This window comes from Saccoglossus kowalevskii, chromosome 1, assembly GCF_978046115.1.
Source record: "Saccoglossus kowalevskii chromosome 1, keSacKowa6.1, whole genome shotgun sequence".
Lineage (NCBI taxonomy): Eukaryota > Metazoa > Hemichordata > Enteropneusta > Harrimaniidae > Saccoglossus > Saccoglossus kowalevskii.
This window is the reverse complement of record NC_140641.1, coordinates 25937861-25951996: the sequence shown is the minus strand read 5'-3', so window position 1 is coordinate 25951996 and position 14136 is coordinate 25937861. Positions and strand designations below refer to the sequence as shown.

The 14136-nt window shown below is 45.6% G+C and overlaps 10 non-coding genes and 1 pseudogene across 10 annotated transcripts; all 11 read right to left on the bottom strand.

The window, feature by feature from the left end:
- Positions 1-40: 40 nt before the first annotated feature.
- LOC146750593 (U1 spliceosomal RNA) lies at positions 41-205 on the bottom strand. Its single transcript, XR_014930654.1, has one exon. It is a non-coding gene; the product is annotated as a U1 spliceosomal RNA (small nuclear RNA).
- A 626-nt stretch (positions 206-831) lies between these two features.
- On the bottom strand, positions 832-996 carry LOC146750592 (U1 spliceosomal RNA). The gene has a single exon (XR_014930253.1). It is a non-coding gene; the product is annotated as a U1 spliceosomal RNA (small nuclear RNA).
- Positions 997-1619: 623 nt separating this feature from the next.
- LOC146750591 (U1 spliceosomal RNA) lies at positions 1620-1784 on the bottom strand. The gene has a single exon (XR_014930308.1). It is a non-coding gene; the product is annotated as a U1 spliceosomal RNA (small nuclear RNA).
- A 623-nt stretch (positions 1785-2407) lies between these two features.
- On the bottom strand, positions 2408-2572 carry LOC146750590 (U1 spliceosomal RNA). Its single transcript, XR_014930632.1, has one exon. It is a non-coding gene; the product is annotated as a U1 spliceosomal RNA (small nuclear RNA).
- A 626-nt stretch (positions 2573-3198) lies between these two features.
- Positions 3199-3363, bottom strand: LOC146750589 (U1 spliceosomal RNA). The gene has a single exon (XR_014930252.1). It is a non-coding gene; the product is annotated as a U1 spliceosomal RNA (small nuclear RNA).
- A 627-nt stretch (positions 3364-3990) lies between these two features.
- LOC146750588 (U1 spliceosomal RNA) lies at positions 3991-4155 on the bottom strand. Its single transcript, XR_014930251.1, has one exon. It is a non-coding gene; the product is annotated as a U1 spliceosomal RNA (small nuclear RNA).
- Positions 4156-4780: 625 nt separating this feature from the next.
- LOC146750587 (U1 spliceosomal RNA) lies at positions 4781-4945 on the bottom strand. The gene has a single exon (XR_014930559.1). It is a non-coding gene; the product is annotated as a U1 spliceosomal RNA (small nuclear RNA).
- Positions 4946-5570: 625 nt separating this feature from the next.
- On the bottom strand, positions 5571-5735 carry LOC146750586 (U1 spliceosomal RNA). Its single transcript, XR_014930250.1, has one exon. It is a non-coding gene; the product is annotated as a U1 spliceosomal RNA (small nuclear RNA).
- A 625-nt stretch (positions 5736-6360) lies between these two features.
- Positions 6361-6525, bottom strand: LOC146750585 (U1 spliceosomal RNA). Its single transcript, XR_014930249.1, has one exon. It is a non-coding gene; the product is annotated as a U1 spliceosomal RNA (small nuclear RNA).
- Positions 6526-7152: 627 nt separating this feature from the next.
- On the bottom strand, positions 7153-7317 carry LOC146750584 (U1 spliceosomal RNA). The gene has a single exon (XR_014930518.1). It is a non-coding gene; the product is annotated as a U1 spliceosomal RNA (small nuclear RNA).
- A 627-nt stretch (positions 7318-7944) lies between these two features.
- LOC146750583 (U1 spliceosomal RNA) lies at positions 7945-8079 on the bottom strand (annotated as a pseudogene).
- Between the last annotated feature and the right edge of the window lie 6057 nt (positions 8080-14136).

Here is a 14136-nt window from a genome sequence, read left to right as displayed (position 1 = left end):
CCAATGTAAGAAATTAGATCTGATTTTTTAGTTCCATTATCAGGGGATAGCGCGAACGCAGTCCCCCACTAACATAAATTATGCGCCCGAGTCGCCCACATTCGGGGCGATCGCAGGTGTCAACCCAGCTTAAGTGCAATGGGAGGGCCTCTCCCTGAGGGAACCGCCTCCATGATCACGGTTAACCCCTACGCCAGGTAAGTATGCCATTGACTGTCAACAACGGAGTACCCCATGGAATGAAACAAAACAGACACGACGGTGAGTGCCAAGAGCATCTGGAAAAAAATCGTATTCTAACTAGTAGTTGCACACAATAGACTGGTAATGTCATGACTTAAATATTAACCACATGATTTTAATGGTCGCTCATGGACATTTGACTCCACGAAATGCGTTGTATATACTGAAAATTCGCGACAAACTTGGCCACAAAGGATTCTGGGTAGAGAGAGAGAGAGATTATGCACGCACACCAAGCGGCACTAATCCCATGCCAGCGATCATCCTATCAGCGTCCGTAGCCCCCCAAATCATATGGTTGCTGTCAACCAATGGGTTTTCTTTTATGCGAAACGCGGCGTGTGAGGGCGTCAGTACTCGACAAGTACAGGTGACCTGTGGATCTGGCCAACTCTCGATTATTTCATTGCTTAGTACATCGAAAACCTGTCCATTTTTAATAAATAATAATAACTTGATCAATGGTCGACATTTCCCTGAAAATCTAGTTAGGAAACCCACATTGTTCTCACATGAGGCGGATCTGCGCGATTTCTCACTAGAGATGACCAATGTAAGAAATTAGATCTGATTTTTTAGTTTCATTATCAGGGGATAGCGCGAACGCAGTCCCCCACTAACATAAATTATGCGCCCGAGTCGCCCACATTTGGGGCGATCGCAGGTGTCAGCCCAGCCGAAGTGCAATGGGAGGGCCTCTCCCTGAGGGAACCGCCTCCATGATCACGGTTAACCCCTACGCCAGGTAAGTATGCCATTGACTGTCAACAACGGAGTACCCCATGGAATGAAACAAAACAGACACGACGGTGAGTGCCAAGAGCATCTGGAAAAAATCGTATTCTAACTAGTAGTTGCACACAATAGACTGGTAATGTCATGACTTAAATATTAACCACATGATTTTAATGGTCGCTCATGGACATTTGACTCCACGAAATGCGTTGTATATACTGAAAATTCGCGACAAACTTGGCCACAAAGGATTCTGGGTAGAGAGAGAGAGATTATGCACGCACACCAAGCGGCACTAATCCCATGCCAGCGATCATCCTATCAGCGTCCGTAGCCCCCCAAATCATATGGTTGCTGTCAACCAATGGGTTTTCTTTTATGCGAAACGCGGCGTGTGAGGGCGTCAGTACTCGACAAGTACAGGTGACCTGTGGATCTGGCCAACTCTCGATTATTTCATTGCTTAGTACATCGAAAACCTGTCCATTTTTAATAAATAATAATAACTTGATCAATGGTCGACATTTCCCTGAAAATCTAGTTAGGAAACCCACATTGTTCTCACATGAGGCGGATCTGCGCGATTTCTCACTAGAGATGACCAATGTAAGAAATTAGATCTGATTTTTTAGTTTCATTATCGGGGGATAGCGCGAACGCAGTCCCCCACTAACATAAATTATGCGCCCGAGTCGCCCACATTTGGGGCGATCGCAGGTGTCAGCCCAGCCGAAGTGCAATGGGAGGGCCTCTCCCTGAGGGAACCGCCTCCATGATCACGGTTAACCCCTACGCCAGGTAAGTATGCCATTGACTGTCAACAACGGAGTACCCCATGGAATGAAACAAAACAGACACGACGGTGAGTGCCAAGAGCATCTGGAAAAAATCGTATTCTAACTAGTAGTTGCACACAATAGACTGGTAATGTCATGACTTAAATATTAACCACATGATTTTAATGGTCGCTCATGGACATTTGACTCCACGAAATGCGTTGTATATACTGAAAATTCGCGACAAACTTGGCCACAAAGGATTCTGGGTAGAGAGAGAGAGATTATGCACGCACACCAAGCGGCACTAATCCCATGCCAGCGATCATCCTATCAGCGTCCGTAGCCCCCCAAATCATATGGTTGCTGTCAACCAATGGGTTTTCTTTTATGCGAAACGCGGCGTGTGAGGGCGTCAGTACTCGACAAGTACAGGTGACCTGTGGATCTGGCCAACTCTCGATTATTTCATTGCTTAGTACATCGAAAACCTGTCCATTTTTAATAAATAATAATAACTTGATCAATGGTCGACATTTCCCTGAAAATCTAGTTAGGAAACCCACATTGTTCTCACATGAGGCGGATCTGCGCGATTTCTCACTAGAGATGACCAATGTAAGAAATTAGATCTGATTTTTTAGTTTCATTATCGGGGGATAGCGCGAACGCAGTCCCCCACTAACATAAATTATGCGCCCGAGTCGCCCACATTTGGGGCGATCGCAGGTGTCAGCCCAGCCGAAGTGCAATGAGAGGGCCTCTCCCTGAGGGAACCGCCTCCATCATCACGGTTAACCCCTACGCCAGGTAAGTATGCCATTGACTGTCAACAACGGAGTACCCCATGGAATGAAACAAAACAGACACGACGGTGAGTGCCAAGAGCATCTGGAAAAAAATCGTATTCTAACTAGTAGTTGCACACAATAGACTGGTAATGTCATGACTTAAATTTTAACCACATGATTTTAATGGTCGCTCATGGACATTTGACTCCACGAAATGCGTTGTATATACTGAAAATTCGCGACAAACTTGGCCACAAAGGATTCTGGGTAGAGAGAGAGAGAGATTATGCACGCACACCAAGCGGCACTAATCCCATGCCAGCGATCATCCTATCAGCGTCCGTAGCCCCCCAAATCATATGGTTGCTGTCAACCAATGGGTTTTCTTTTATGCGAAACGCGGCGTGTGAGGGCGTCAGTACTCGACAAGTACAGGTGACCTGTGGATCTGGCCAACTCTCGATTATTTCATTGCTTAGTACATCGAAAACCTGTCCATTTTTAATAAATAATAATAACTTGATCAATGGTCGACATTTCCCTGAAAATCTAGTTAGGAAACCCACATTGTTCTCACATGAGGCGGATCTGCGCGATTTCTCACTAGAGATGACCAATGTAAGAAATTAGATCTGATTTTTTAGTTTCATTATCAGGGGATAGCGCGAACGCAGTCCCCCACTAACATAAATTATGCGCCCGAGTCGCCCACATTTGGGGCGATCGCAGGTGTCAGCCCAGCCGAAGTGCAATGGGAGGGCCTCTCCCTGAGGGAACCGCCTCCATGATCACGGTTAACCCCTACGCCAGGTAAGTATGCCATTGACTGTCAACAACGGAGTACCCCATGGAATGAAACAAAACAGACACGACGGTGAGTGCCAAGAGCATCTGGAAAAAAAATCGTATTCTAACTAGTAGTTGCACACAATAGACTGGTAATGTCATGACTTAAATATTAACCACATGATTTTAATGGTCGCTCATGGACATTTGACTCCACGAAATGCGTTGTATATACTGAAAATTCGCGACAAACTTGGCCACAAAGGATTCTGGGTAGAGAGAGAGAGAGATTATGCACGCACACCAAGCGGCACTAATCCCATGCCAGCGATCATCCTATCAGCGTCCGTAGCCCCCCAAATCATATGGTTGCTGTCAACCAATGGGTTTTCTTTTATGCGAAACGCGGCGTGTGAGGGCGTCAGTACTCGACAAGTACAGGTGACCTGTGGATCTGGCCAACTCTCGATTATTTCATTGCTTAGTACATCGAAAACCTGTCCATTTTTAATAAATAATAATAACTTGATCAATGGTCGACATTTCCCTGAAAATCTAGTTAGGAAACCCACATTGTTCTCACATGAGGCGGATCTGCGCGATTTCTCACTAGAGATGACCAATGTAAGAAATTAGATCTCATTTTTTAGTTTCATTATCAGGGGATAGCGCGAACGCAGTCCCCCACTAACATAAATTATGCGCCCGAGTCGCCCACATTTGGGGCGATCGCAGGTGTCAGCCCAGCCGAAGTGCAATGGGAGGGCCTCTCCCTGAGGGAACCGCCTCCATGATCACGGTTAACCCCTACGCCAGGTAAGTATGCCATTGACTGTCAACAACGGAGTACCCCATGGAATGAAACAAAACAGACACGACGGTGAGTGCCAAGAGCATCTGGAAAAAATCGTATTCTAACTAGTAGTTGCACACAATAGACTGGTAATGTCATGACTTAAATATTAACCACATGATTTTAATGGTCGCTCATGGACATTTGACTCCACGAAATGCGTTGTATATACTGAAAATTCGCGACAAACTTGGCCACAAAGGATTCTGGGTAGAGAGAGAGAGAGATTATGCACGCACACCAAGCGGCACTAATCCCATGCCAGCGATCATCCTATCAGCGTCCGTAGCCCCCCAAATCATATGGTTGCTGTCAACCAATGGGTTTTCTTTTATGCGAAACGCGGCGTGTGAGGGCGTCAGTACTCGACAAGTACAGGTGACCTGTGGATCTGGCCAACTCTCGATTATTTCATTGCTTAGTACATCGAAAACCTGTCCATTTTTAATAAATAATAATAACTTGATCAATGGTCGACATTTCCCTGAAAATCTAGTTAGGAAACCCACATTGTTCTCACATGAGACGGATCTGCGCGATTTCTCACTAGAGATGACCAATGTAAGAAATTAGATCTGATTTTTTAGTTTCATTATCAGGGGATAGCGCGAACGCAGTCCCACACTAACATAAATTATGCGCCCGAGTCGCCCACATTTGGGGCGATCGCAGGTGTCAGCCCAGCCGAAGTGCAATGGGAGGGCCTCTCCCTGAGGGAACCGCCTCCATGATCACGGTTAACCCCTACGCCAGGTAAGTATGCCATTGACTGTCAACAACGGAGTACCCCATGGAATGAAACAAAACAGACACGACGGTGAGTGCCAAGAGCATCTGGAAAAAATCGTATTCTAACTAGTAGTTGCACACAATAGACTGGTAATGTCATGACTTAAATATTAACCACATGATTTTAATGGTCGCTCATGGACATTTGACTCCACGAAATGCGTTGTATATACTGAAAATTCGCGACAAACTTGGCCACAAAGGATTCTGGGTAGAGAGAGAGAGAGATTATGCACGCACACCAAGCGGCACTAATCCCATGCCAGCGATCATCCTATCAGCGTCCGTAGCCCCCCAAATCATATGGTTGCTGTCAACCAATGGGTTTTCTTTTATGCGAAACGCGGCGTGTGAGGGCGTCAGTACTCGACAAGTACAGGTGACCTGTGGATCAGGCCAACTCTCGATTATTTCATTGCTTAGTACATCGAAAACCTGTCCATATTTAATAAATAATAATAACTTGATCAATGGTCGACATTTCCCTGAAAATCTAGTTAGGAAACCCACATTGTTCTCACATGAGGCGGATCTGCGCGATTTCTCACTAGAGATGACCAGTGTAAGAAATTAGATCTGATATTTTAGTTTCATTATCAGGGGATAGCGCGAACGCAGTCCCCCACTAACATAAATTATGCGCCCGAGTCGCCCACATTTGGGGCGATCGCAGGTGTCAGCCCAGCCGAAGTGCAATGGGAGGGCCTCTCCCTGAGGGAACCGCCTCCATGATCACGGTTAACCCCTACGCCAGGTAAGTATGCCATTGACTGTCAACAACGGAGTACCCCATGGAATGAAACAAAACAGACACGACGGTGAGTGCCAAGAGCATCTGGAAAGAATCGTATTCTAACTAGTAGTTGCACACAATAGACTGGTAATGTCATGACTTAAATATTAACCACATGATTTTAATGGTCCCTCATGGACATTTGACTCCACGAAATGCGTTGTATATACTGAAAATTCGCGACAAACTTGGCCACAAAGGATTCTGGGTAGAGAGAGAGAGAGATTATGCACGCACACCAAGCGGCACTAATCCCATGCCAGCGATCATCCTATCAGCGTCCGTAGCCCCCCAAATCATATGGTTGCTGTCAACCAATGGGTTTTCTTTTATGCGAAACGCGGCGTGTGAGGGCGTCAGTACTCGACAAGTACAGGTGACCTGTGGATCTGGCCAACTCTCGATTATTTCATTGCTTAGTACATCGAAAACCTGTCCATATTTAATAAATAATAATAACTTGATCAATGGTCGACATTTCCCTGAAAATCTAGTTAGGAAACCCACATTGTTCTCACATGAGGCGGATCTGCGCGATTTCTCACTAGAGATGACCAATGTAAGAAATTAGATCTGATTTTTTAGTTTCATTATCAGGGGATAGCGCGAACGCAGTCCCCCACTAACATAAATTATGCGCCCGAGTCGCCCACATTTGGGGCGATCGCAGGTGTCAGCCCAGCCGAAGTGCAATGGGAGGGCCTCTCCCTGAGGGAACCGCCTCCATGATCACGGTTAACCCCTACGCCAGGTAAGTATGCCATTGACTGTCAACAACGGAGTACCCCATGGAATGAAACAAAACAGACACGACGGTGAGTGCCAAGAGCATCTGGAAAAAAAATCGTATTCTAACTAGTAGTTGCACACAATAGACTGGTATTGTCATGACTTAAATATTAACCACATGATTTTAATGGTCGCTCATGGACATTTGACTCCACGAAATGCGTTGTATATACTGAAAATTCGCGACAAACTTGGCCACAAAGGATTCTGGGTAGAGAGAGAGAGAGATTATGCACGCACACCAAGCGGCACTAATCCCATGCCAGCGATCATCCTATCAGCGTCCGTAGCCCCCCAAATCATATGGTTGCTGACAACCAATGGGTTTTCTTTTATGCGAAACGCGGCGTGTGAGGGCGTCAGTACTCGACAAGTACAGGTGACCTGTGGATCTGGCCAACTCTCGATTATTTCATTGCTTAGTACATCGAAAACCTGTCCATTTTTAATAAATAATAATAACTTGATCAATGGTCGACATTTCCCTGAAAATCTAGTTAGGAAACCCACATTGTTCTCACATGAGGCGGATCTGCGCGATTTCTCACTAGAGATGACCAATGTAAGAAATTAGATCTGATTTTTTAGTTTCATTATCAGGGGATAGCGCGAACGCAGTCCCCCACTAACATAAATTATGCGCCCGAGTCGCCCACATTTGGAGCGATCGCAGGTGTCAGCCCAGCCGAAGTGCAATGGGAGGGCCTCTCCCTGAGGGAACCGCCTCCATGATCACGGTTAACCCCTACGCCAGGTAAGTATGCCATTGACTGTCAACAACGGAGTACCCCATGGAATGAAACAAAACAGACACGACGGTGAGTGCCAAGAGCATCTGGAAAAAAAATCGTATTCTAACTAGTAGTTGCACACAATAGACTGGTAATGTCATGACTTAAATATTAACCACATGATTTTAATGGTCGCTCATGGACATTTGACTCCACGAAATGCGTTGTATATACTGAAAATTCGCGACAAACTTGGCCACAAAGGATTCTGGGTAGAGAGAGAGAGAGATTATGCACGCACACCAAGCGGCACTAATCCCATGCCAGCGATCATCCTATCAGCGTCCGTAGCCCCCCAAATCATATGGTTGCTGTCAACCAATGGGTTTTCTTTTATGCGAAACGCGGCGTGTGAGGGCGTCAGTACTCGACAAGTACAGGTGACCTGTGGATCTGGCCAACTCTCGATTATTTCATTGCTTAGTACATCGAAAACCTGTCCATTTTTAATAAATAATAATAACTTGATCAATGGTCGACATTTCCCTGAAAATCTAGTTAGGAAACCCACATTGTTCTCACATGAGGCGGATCTGCGCGATTTCTCACTAGAGATGACCAATGTAAGAAATTAGATCTGATTTTTTAGTTTCATTATCAGGGGATAGCGCGAACGCAGTCCCCCACTAACATAAATTATGCGCCCGAGTCGCCCACATTTGGGGCGATCGCAGGTGTCAGCCCAGCCGAAGTGCAATGGGAGGGCCTCTCCCTGAGGGAACCGCCTATTTTTGTTTTAGGGTGGCAAAAAAAAACCCTACTCTAAGACAAAGAATACCAACAACAACAAAAACAAAGGAAAATCTACTCTAACCTACAACTGTGCACCCTAGGCAGGCCAGCCACGCTGGGTCTAGGCACACGAGGTTACGATCCTCCCTGCCTGATCTTTTGAAACAGTTGTTAAACCAAAAGCACGACAAATAAATAAATAAAAGGCTAACAGACAACAGGAAAGATGAAACAAAAGACAGAAAAACAGAACCCTAAAGTTTAGATTTCACTTTGGAGTTGGTCTTTTCGATGAGGAATTGCCATTTTTCCGAGACGGTATCGGTGTCCTCATTATTGATGTCGGCTTCGATTCTGGAACTAATATACCTCTTGGTGTTTATGAGGACTTCTGCATATGTGACATGCTGTTTTTCAAAGTTGGCGTAGCATCTGGATTTCCAGATTTCATGTTTAATAACATTAACCATGTACAATATGACGGCCTGAATGTGAGCTTGGAGTGGTGAGGCGAGAATCCCATAGTACACAAGATTTTTGCTGCAGATAATGGTGATTCCGGTGTTATGACGGATATAGTGTTCGAGCCAGGACCAGAGCAAGGATGGTGTGTCACATTCTAAGAACAGGTGGTCGAGAGTCTCTACTTGTGAGCAGTCAACTCTTGGGCAGGAGCGAGAAGTTATGCATCCCCAATGATATAGGGTGCTCTTTGTCTTCAGAGCCTTGTGAACGATTTTCCAGGCCAGCTCCTTCAACAGGTTATCCAGAAGAGGACTGTGGCACGATGCGAAAATTTTACTCCAGTTCATGTGGGGAGCTTTCAAGATGACGTGTGGGGTATGCGATAGTTTCTCAAGGAGAGTGGAATACACAGATTTTGTAGATATGATCGTCCAGTTGGATGTGCAGAGTGTCGCATGGTTTTGTTGACAAGACTTTCTGAGGTGAGCATGCCATTGTGGTGGGTCAGAAAAGTGCGGATACAGGTTAGACCAAGGCAGAGCCAGAATTGCTAGAAGGTTTTTATTCGCCCAGGACAGAGGGAAGAAGCGATCTGGGAGATCCGACACCATAGAACTACAGGAACTTTGAATAAAAATGGCATCAGCCTTCATTTGGATGTTAACCAGGCCCAATCCCCCTTCTTGTAGAGGCAGATAGAAAGTTTCCCGCTTTATAAATTCTTTCTTCCCAGACCACATGAAGTTGAAAACCAGAGGAGTGAGCGTCTGAATGACAGAGTTGGGAATATTGTAGATGTGTGCAATGTACCAAAGTGGTGCGGTAACGAGGTTGTTTATGACGATGACTTTTCCGACCATTGAGAGACGTCTCTTCTCCCATTGAGTAAGAGTGGTTTTAAACTTCTTGACGCAACTGTCCCAATTGACGGCACTCATATCGATGCTCCCAAACCAGAAGCCATTGATTTTGATTCTGACCCCCGTCCAGTCAATGTTATAAGGCTTGTCTGAACGGTTTCTCCAGCTTCCTAGGAAGAGACCTTTGCATTTCGTCATATTGAGTTCAGAGCCCGAAGCAGTACCAAATCTCTCAAAAAGTTGGAACAGAGCCTTGAACGACTTATTATCAGTAACCAGAGCTGTGGAGTCATCTGCATATTGGAGAAGTTTGCATTCAGTTTTTGATCCAGGTAGTTTCACACCTTTGATTTCGGTTGAACTCTGCACAGCTGCTGCAAGCGGCTCCATGAAAATGATGTACAGCAAAGGTGAGAGTGGGCAGCCCTGACGGACACCCCTAGATAAAGAAAAGGCAGGGGACACATGCCCATTGACGGTGACCGAACTCATGATATCATTGTAGATCGTCTTGATGTAAGAACAGAAGAGTGAGCCGCAATTCAGCTGCATGAGGGTTTTATATAGGAATTTCCACTCAACCCTATCAAAGGCTTTTTTCTGATCCAAAGAAACGATAGCACTGCCAAAGCCTCTGCTATTAGCAAAAGTGGTGAAATCTCTCAGGATGCGCACGTTTTGGTGAATTGACCGCCCAGCAACACCACAGGTTTGGAAAGGCCCGATAACAGATGGAAGAACAGAATATAAACGGGTGGCGAGAGCTTTCGTGACGATTTTGTAGTCAACGTTAAGAAGGGATATAGGTCTTTTATCCCCAGGGCGCACTGCTTCGTGATGATTACCTTCTTGGGGTGAAGGCTTATTCACCAGGGTGATTAGACCCTGACGCTGGGAGGTGGATAGTTGACCTTGTGTCATGGCGATATTAATAACTTGGGTGAAATCTTCTCCTAGATCTTCCCAGAAGAGCATATAAAATTCTTTGGGAAGACCATCCAAGCCCGGGGTCTTATTATCTTTCATGTTCTTCAGAGCATCATGTAACTCTTTCTGTATAATTGGTTTGTCAAGTTGTTGTTTTTGCATGTCAGAGAAAGACCTGGTGAGCTTGCCCAGGAAGAAATCTTGCTCCTTGCAGTCTAAGTTTGGTTGTGATGTATATAATTTACTATAAAATTGGGCAAAGACAGATGGGACTTCATCCGGATCTGACACCACTTTGCCTTCAGCATTGATAACACTGGAGACCAGCTTGCTCTTGCCACGTCTGCGTTCTGTAGTTAAAAAGACGCTTGACCATCTTTCCTGCTCTTGAATAAGTTGTGCTCGCGAGCGGATTTTCGCCCCTTCCAGTTTCCTAAGCTGTAAGTCATGAATTTTCTTTTTGGTAATGTGGTAGGATCCCAGGGTAGCCCGAGTACGGTCTCCCGAGTTAAGCTTATGTGTCAGTTCTTTAAAATGATGAAGAAGTTTGTTCAGCTTTGCTCTATTGTCTTGCGATATGCGTTTTGAGTGCGTGGTGATTAGTGATTTGGCCCGAGCCTTGACTGTGTCCCACCAGTCCAAAATAGAGTCAAAGGCAGGTTTAAGGGTCTTCCATTGTTGGATGTGTTTTCTTATGCTACTCCTGACTACAGGGTCTTGGAGGGTTGAGATATTACACTTCCATACACCTCGACCTCTTGCGATGGATGTTGGCATCTTGAGTACACAGGTGATGAATTCATGGTCAGAGAATGGACAAGGAATGATTTTAGATTCAGTGGTCATGTTTTTGGGGGTCAGAAACTTGTCAATTCTAGATGCAGAAGCGTTGTTGGCACTCCTCCAGGTGAATTCCTTCGTTGAGGGATGGGAAATGCGCCAGTGATCAGTGATATTATAGTCAGAGCAGATGGAATTAAGGACATCAGAGCCGGCCCGGACTTCTGGGCTATCAAGTCCACCAAGTTTGTCAAGCAGTGGATCACTGACACAATTGAAATCACCACATAGGATTGTCTCTTTGTTTGGGGGCAAATATTGAGCAAGAGAACCGAAGAAGCTAATGCGAGCCTGAGGATTATTGGGGGCATAGACAGAACACAAACGAAAGGAAGTGGTGCCATGCGTGATGGAGACAGAAACAACTCTGCCTTCAGAATCCGTATGAACTTCATTGTACTTCGCTTGGAAGGCTGGAGAGAAAAGGATGGCCACGCCTCTTGAGTGTTTAGACCCAAGGCTATACAGGATGCGTCCACCCCATTCCATCTCCCATTGCTCCGCATCATCACAAGAGCTCATATACGTTTCCTGGATGCAGATAAGGTCGAATTTGGCGCTATGGCAGTGGTTAAAGAAGGCGAGTCTGGAGGCTTGGTTGCGTAGTCCCTGGATGTTTATAGAGGCGATGGTAGTCATGATATTACTGGTTAAGGGTGAGACACTGCTGTAAACTTTCTATCGTCTGCTGCGATAAGAAGTGTGTATGTGTTGTGTGTACATGTTTTGTCCAAGCCAATGTTGTGCCGGAGGAAAATTTGCAGGCTGACACCGGACAAAATAATTTCACTCCCCTCTCTCCATGTTCCTTCTTACAGTGGGAACGCAGGCTGGCAAAGGATTCAGCAATGAATTCGCAACCAATGCTGGCGAACTGGTTGCAAGTAAACTTAGCATTTTTAGTAACAATTTCATGAAGTTTGGTCACTTCCGGTGGTTTCATTTTTTTTGCACTTTCATCTGTTTGACCATCATCTGAGAAGTGTCTTTTTCTATCTTCTGTTGGAGGTTTCGTGTTTTCTGGACCAGGGTGGGCTGTAGCTGGCTGCGGCAGTGTGACTATGGCAGTCTCATATGATGATTGAGAGCTTTCACCACTACTGTGGGCTGGTGTTGGTTGATCCATTTCATTGGTCATATTCTCCGTGTTGGCTGGGATCTTGGGTGTCTGTTTTTGGGTAACAGATGGTTCGTTTGATTTGGTAACTGGTAACCTAGAAGAGGCCGTGGGAGCATGAACAGGAGACTCAGACGGAGGGTTGGTGGTTGTGTTGGCGGTTGTGTTTTCTCCGGTGGTATTTTCTATGACCATATCTTCAATGGTGGGTAAACAGTCCTGGCATGCGACTTCTACATATGGGGATTCGGATTTTTTGGAGCACTTGGTACATGATTCTATAGTTGCTTCTTTTGGAGGGACCAGATCTGAGCAGTACATGCACTTGATGTCCAAGGCTGCAACGAAGTTTCCACATTTGCAGCTAGAGGACATTGGTGGCGCATTTGCCCATGAGGGACTTTTAGAGACTTGGTTAGCAAAGGAGATTTTGCAATTCCGAGCGATGTGACCGGGTTTGTGGCAGATAGTGCACACAATGGTTTTGTCACAGTCATTTGTCGAATGGCCATGCTCAAGGCATCTGTTGCAAATGGTGGTTTTGCAGTCTTTGGATAAGTGACCTGATTGCTGGCATCTGTTGCATGTTCTCACTTGTCCCATGTATGAAACCCAAACATTACGTCCGGAGATACGTAACGCAGATGGAATGTTAGATCTCAATTTCATTTTATATTGGCGGTTACCATTGAACACTTTTGGAGCGAAGTGGTAGGTACAGAAGCGGGAGGCCAAGACCTCGCCATATTGGCTAAGAGTGTACCGAATTTCGTTGTCGTTGGTCTCAGATGGGATATGGAAAAGGGTGACGATCGTGTACTCAGTAAAATTTTTGCAATCTTCTACGCCATGCATCTTTTCAAATTTCCGTTCATTTTCTCTTCTTTTGCTGAATGAAGTGAATGTTATATCATACTTGTTACCAGGCAGAGGCTGGACACACGTCAAGTCGTCAATATTAATACCTAACTCTTTAATTCTTTTGAACAGGTCAACTGGTTTGACAGGTTCAGTCAACGTGACCGAGATAGAGGAATCTCGCCTCATTCTCGTCAGAGCAGTGATCAACAATCGGGGGAGGATTTGGGAAACGGCGCAAAGGCCAGTCCTCCAGATAGGTGACACCAACCACACAGGATACACAGGACGCCAAGTAGAAAACTAGCGACAAGCAGACAAAAAATGGGTAAGACTCACCAAGCAGAGCAGAACGAGACAGGAGCTGGTTTCTTCAGGAGCGCTTCGCAGTGTCTTCTCTTCACGGCAGCTTCCGGACTTTCCCCGGGGGCCAAAGATGGCACACACCCGGGGAGACAACAACAAATACAGTAACCAGAAACAATCAAGCAATTACTCACCAAAGAGAAGCAGCAAGGATAAGGGTTGATCAGCAGTCAAGTCACCAGTAGCAGGAAGCTGGACATTGGTTATACCAACAGCAGAAAGCAGGCCTAGAGATCACGGTTAACCCCTACGCCAGGTAAGTATGCCATTGACTGTCAACAACGGAGTACCCCATGGAATGAAACAAAACAGACACGACGGTGAGTGCCAAGAGCATCTGGAAAAAAAATCGTATTCTAACTAGTAGTTGCACACAATAGACTGGTAATGTCATGACTTAAATATTAACCACATGATTTTAATGGTCGCTCATGGACATTTGACTCCACGAAATGCGTTGTATATACTGAAAATTCGCGACAAACTTGGCCACAAAGGATTCTGGGTAGAGAGAGAGAGAGATTATGCACGCACACCAAGCGGCACTAATCCCATGCCAGCGATCATCCTATCAGCGTCCGTAGCCCCCCAAATCATATGGTTGCTGTCAACCAATGGGTTTTCT